Source organism: Condylura cristata, unplaced genomic scaffold (genome assembly GCF_000260355.1).
Source record: "Condylura cristata isolate star-nosed mole 26May11 unplaced genomic scaffold, ConCri1.0 scaffold00011, whole genome shotgun sequence".
In the NCBI taxonomy this organism is placed as follows: Eukaryota; Metazoa; Chordata; class Mammalia; order Eulipotyphla; family Talpidae; genus Condylura; species Condylura cristata.
The window spans coordinates 10808590-10813612 of record NW_004567112.1 but is presented as its reverse complement, the minus strand read 5'-3'; positions in this window follow the sequence as shown (position 1 = coordinate 10813612).

Sequence of the window (5023 nt, the reverse complement as noted above, 5' to 3'; positions counted from 1 at the left end):
AGCAGGAGGGTCAGGAGAGGTCTGCCAGGCCATGTGGGTCACCTCTGGGGCGGGGATCGAACTCGCACTTCACCAAAGCTGAAGCTGCCAATAGCTTCTCAGCGATGCACTTTAACCAGGGAGGGTCCCCAGGGGCAGTTTTTACAAAGCCCGACGCCTCCTCCCAGACAGCTCCTCCCATACCCAGAGTCTGTTCCCATTGTGCCGAGGTGTGGCTGGGCGGCAGAGCTCCCAGATAACTCGGATGAAAAACCGAGAACTCCAGAGAGACATGGGGCCCTCCCATCCAGAGTACCCTGAAAGTGTAGAAAATATCCACATGAAAATTGTGCCCCAGCATCATCCTCCTAGAGGCTCAGGAGTAGCATCACCTCATGAAGGTCCGTTTCTGCAGCAGAAATTCAAAACCAATTGATGGAAGCTACACACTGCACCTCTGAGTGGCTTCACTTGTCCCAGGTAAGTTCAAGCTGAATATAGCAGTAAAAGGAATCCCAGAGGCCACAGGAGCTACACTCCTGCCTTTACAGATGAGGAGACTGAGGCGCTGAGAGAAAAATGGGGTTTCCAAGCACCAAAATTCCAACCTGCCGATATCTCAGGCAGTCCCCTTCCACCACGCCAGCCTCCCGGTGAAGGGCGCTGATGAGGACTTATGTTCAATGAGCACCTGGTCATAAGTTCATCACCAAAATGTTCATTATTAATAACAAGGTTAAGAGCTTCAAAGCCAATCCGGTGCCCGTGGCTCTGATGAAGGTCATTTCTTCAGTGTGTTCTCATCTAATTACGGGTAGGTACAGTAATTGGAAACAGGCTATCTCCGATGAGCAGGGCTTCAGGAAATGGAAACCTCTAATACAATTGTGCCTGGGAGGCTCAGCCTCCGCCCTATGTGCAGCTGGGCTTCTTGCAAGGACTGCCCAGGGGAGAAGGAAAGGGATGGCGAAAGCAGGCCAAAAAGACAAGCTCACAGAGGTCTGGGAGAGCTATGGTCCCACCAGGCAGCCGAGCACAGCTCCTGGGCCCCGGGGGCTCGGCAGGATCTGGCTATGTTAAACCACATAAATGCACCAGCTGAATGCTCCGTTTGCACTACCCCATTGATGCCTGCATCCACTCCAGGAGGTAGATACTCCCCTCTGACAGAGAAGGGAACCAGGGCTTGCGGTGGGTAAAGTCACCTGCTCATAGTCCACAGACAGAGGCGTCAGGCGTCAGGATCGGGGTCTGAGGGCTCAGCGTGGGACACAGGGTTCTCAGGACCTCTCCACTCTGCTGCTCATCCCTCCCGGTTGTGGCTGCCTCAACTTTGGCTAGGCCCAGTCTGATCCTTGCAGGCAGAGATTAACAGCGGCACCAGGCTCTCCAGGAATAGAAGAGCAGATGCTGTTCACAGGAAAGTGGACGTTGGGAGGAAGGCAGCAGCCCGGTGTGAACACACGTGCTCTCGCCTCTGGGGACACCGGCAACGTGCCTTCAGGAACAGCCAACTGGCATCTGCTGTGGCGCGTGTCCTGTGCAGGGGGCCCAGGGCCACCACCAAGGCACCGTCTGGCCTTCTGGGCCCAGACGCCACCATCACTGCAGCTAAGCATGAGCTGTGCGGGTCTCCAGAGGGCACCTTTTAACAAGCTCAGGGCTCAGCGTTCCCCGAGATGGGTGCTGGAGGCCCCGCGTCGGGGTGCCAGACGTGGTGCAGAGCCAGCTGCGGGAGGTGCCTCATGGATTCCATCAGCCTGTGAACAGGACGCGAGCTGGCCAGCGTTTTGCCATCTGGTGCCCACCAGCTGGGCTACTGGCGGCTGGAGCATTGGCTTCCCAATCTCTTCCCCTCGCTCCCTCTTTCTTCTCTTCCTCATCTCTGCATTTTTATTCCAAGCCATCTTCCTCATCAGTTCCAAGCCCCGTGCTCCATTTTCAAGCCCAACCTTAAATTTTCATCAGCCACAAGTAAAACAGGAGGGTGGAATAACAACCGCTAAATCAGGTCTGCCCTCCTTTCTCTGAGGCTGTACAGAAGATTCCAGAAGGCCTGTTCAATGCTGAAGTTTGGGAGGAAGAAGGAGGAAAAGGCCATCGGGACAGTGATGTCATCTGTCCATGCTGGTCACTTCCCAGTCAGCCCTTTCCTGCTCTGGAGTCCCCTGTCGGCCTCATGACCCCCTTAGACCCACCTGTGGCTCCTTTTTCTCATTGAACTGAGGCTACACCAAAGCTGCCCTGCCCCTTGCTCATCAGGGCTTCTCAGGAGGCCACTTCTTCCCCAAGAAACTGCTGCCTCTGCCCCCAGGCCCCACACTGCTGCCCAGGTCTCCACTAGGGAGCAGGGAACACGCTTCTCTCCTGCTCCACACCTTCCCTGCTCCCGTCCAACTCACCCCTGGGATAACTTTCCGGTCAGGAACATGAATGGGGAAAGGTCCAGCTTCCTTAATTTTTGTCCTCTGAGAAGAGCTGGTTCTGCTCCTGAGGTGGACCAGGCCACAAAGGTAGCCAGGAGAAGAGTTTCTGGCTACCTTTCCTGGAGCAGAGGGAAGGACCCAGAGAAAGATAGCACTGGCCAGGGGCAGGGACAGGCCAAGGAGAAACACAGAAATAGCCATAATCAGTTGATATTTTTATTTAAATCTAATCCTGTCCCAGGGGAGAAACTTGCTGGGTCTCGCCTGAGAACACAGCAAATGTTTGGGCCAGATTAGTCCTCAGGATGTGTGTCTGGGAGCTCGTGGAGACAAGGCTTTTAGCCCAGTGAGTCCTGTGTGAACCAGAATCATCTGGTCTCACTAGGGGACTCTGACTTGACAAGCCCCAGACTACAGTGACATTTAGACGGTCATGCTGTACCCTTTGGAAACCGTTTTACAGGTGAAGTCAGGAACGGACTCTCCCAGTTGTTATAACTTATCATCTTCCCGTTTCCCAGGACGCTGAGGCCACTCAGAGCAAATCCACAGATCGGGGGCTCTTCCTGGGTGCCGGCTCAGGGCTCCTTCTTCCAGAAGCCGCCTGCTGTCCACTCCGGGAAAGGGGAAGTGTCGCCCTTTCTCCAGCTATAGCTGCTCATTCCCAAATGTGCTCAGGGGCTTTCGGGGTGGGGAAAGAGCAGTGCCCAAGAGCAGGAGGTGTGGGAACCCATCAGCATCCAGCTGTCCCCCAGGGGTACACACATGCACGCATTTGGGGCAAGTAGGCTAAAGACGATCCACAACGGGCAACGGGACCCTGACAAGGGATTAGCAGCAGCACAGTGGGGTGCAGCTGGGGAGCAGCTTAGAGCTGCCTGGTGGCCCTGGTGGGCTGTGGGGGGCGGCAGGAGCCAGTGAGGCTCCAGCAGAGCATGGGCATCATTTGAGTGACTTCCCCCTTGAAAGCATCACCCTGTGAAGATGCTATGGGACCAGCCAAAAGGCTCCTCTCAGGAGCCTGAAGTGGCCGGGGCGACAGGAGGCCGAGGCAATGGGAGCCCGGGGCATCTGGAAACAGGTGGACATAAGCTCACCCACGGCTGTTGGGGGTGGCTTGGGTGTTTGGGGGTGGGATGGCTCCCAGATGCTGGCAGGCTTCTGAACGGAGCAGGTGGAGGGAGGACGGGCGCCGAGGGCTCGGATCTGCTACATTTCTATGACCGAGGGAGACAAGAGGACCCAGCGATGAGCTAAGGCACGAGAGGTGCTGAGTCCCTCCAGCTGTCCACTGCTTTGTCCATTTTAACTCGGCGTCTGTGTATGCCCAGCGCAAAGGTGCGCTGTGAGCCCCCGCTGGATGGCAGGTGGCCTAACGAGAGATCGGGACAGGTGAGGGAGGTCCAGCCGCGGGCTTGTCTGGGGTCGGGAAGCAGAGCTCGCCCCTACCTGCCCCCCGCCATCCAGCCCAGTTTCCCAGACATCACATGACCCAAAGGAGGGGCCTCCCTGGTGGCACACGGGGTGAAAATGCAGCACTATGGAGCTGTCTGCAGCCGCTGAAGCACAAGTTCTATCCCCGGCCAGGGGGTGACCCACAGGGCGCAGCGGATCTCTCCTGACCCGCCCACTGCTCCCCTCAGCAGTGTATTTCAGTCAATCCGCCTGTTCCGCTCCCCACTCTGGCTCTGGTGAAGCCTCTCACCACTGCACCTCTGGCCCGTACCCCAGTTTTTATATGCCTATATAAATAAATTTTTAAAAAATAAAAGAACCCAAAGGATAACGCAACAGAGGCAAAGGCCAGACAGAAGAGACCTGCCAGGCTAGGTTAGCAGAAAAGCTGGGAAGATTTTAAAAAGTTTGACATTTAAACGAAACAGAACTGTCACTGTTATTAACGTTACATAAAAGTTGGGACAGAGCGAATGATTTCAATGCCAGCCTGCCAGCGAGCGTAGGGTGGAGGGGTGTGTCTGCGTACGTTTCCTGATTTTCTGAGAGGAAAGGCCTTAGGAAGGCAGGAACCACGGAGCCCTGGACAGAGCCTGCCTGAGCCGGGGTAGTGGCCCGGCCTCCTGGGCTGCTTCTGTAGCTTGGAGTGGACAGATGCTCGCTGGGGCCTGATCTCGCTGGGACTGCAGATCTTCTCTGCTGGGTGATGTCATTCACCGCCCGGAAGGTCAGTGATGTGTGTAAATTCCAATCACCGCCCTCTCTGGGACCCATAAATCACGCACAGAGGCTGCAAAGGCCTTTCCGGCATGAAGCCTTCTGCAAGCTGAGCCTCATTCTGTCCGCTCGGTGAGCGGCTCACCACCCCAAGTTATGACAGATCAGAGCTGGCACCCACGCGCCTTCTTCAACACATCCACCCTAGGGGCTGTGAGAGGGTCATCTCTGATCACGGCCCAAATTCATAGGCCTCTCCCCCTCTACACACCCTCCAACTCTGCACCCGACCCTTGGCACGGGCTGGCTCCCGGCAGCTGGACACCTGACGGGGAGCCAGTGCACCTGAACACTTACAGGGATGAGACCTGCGTCCCTCCACGGCACCGCTGAGGAAACGCCTGAGCCCGGCCCTGTGACTCTCAGCCGGGTAGTTCTGTGGCGGG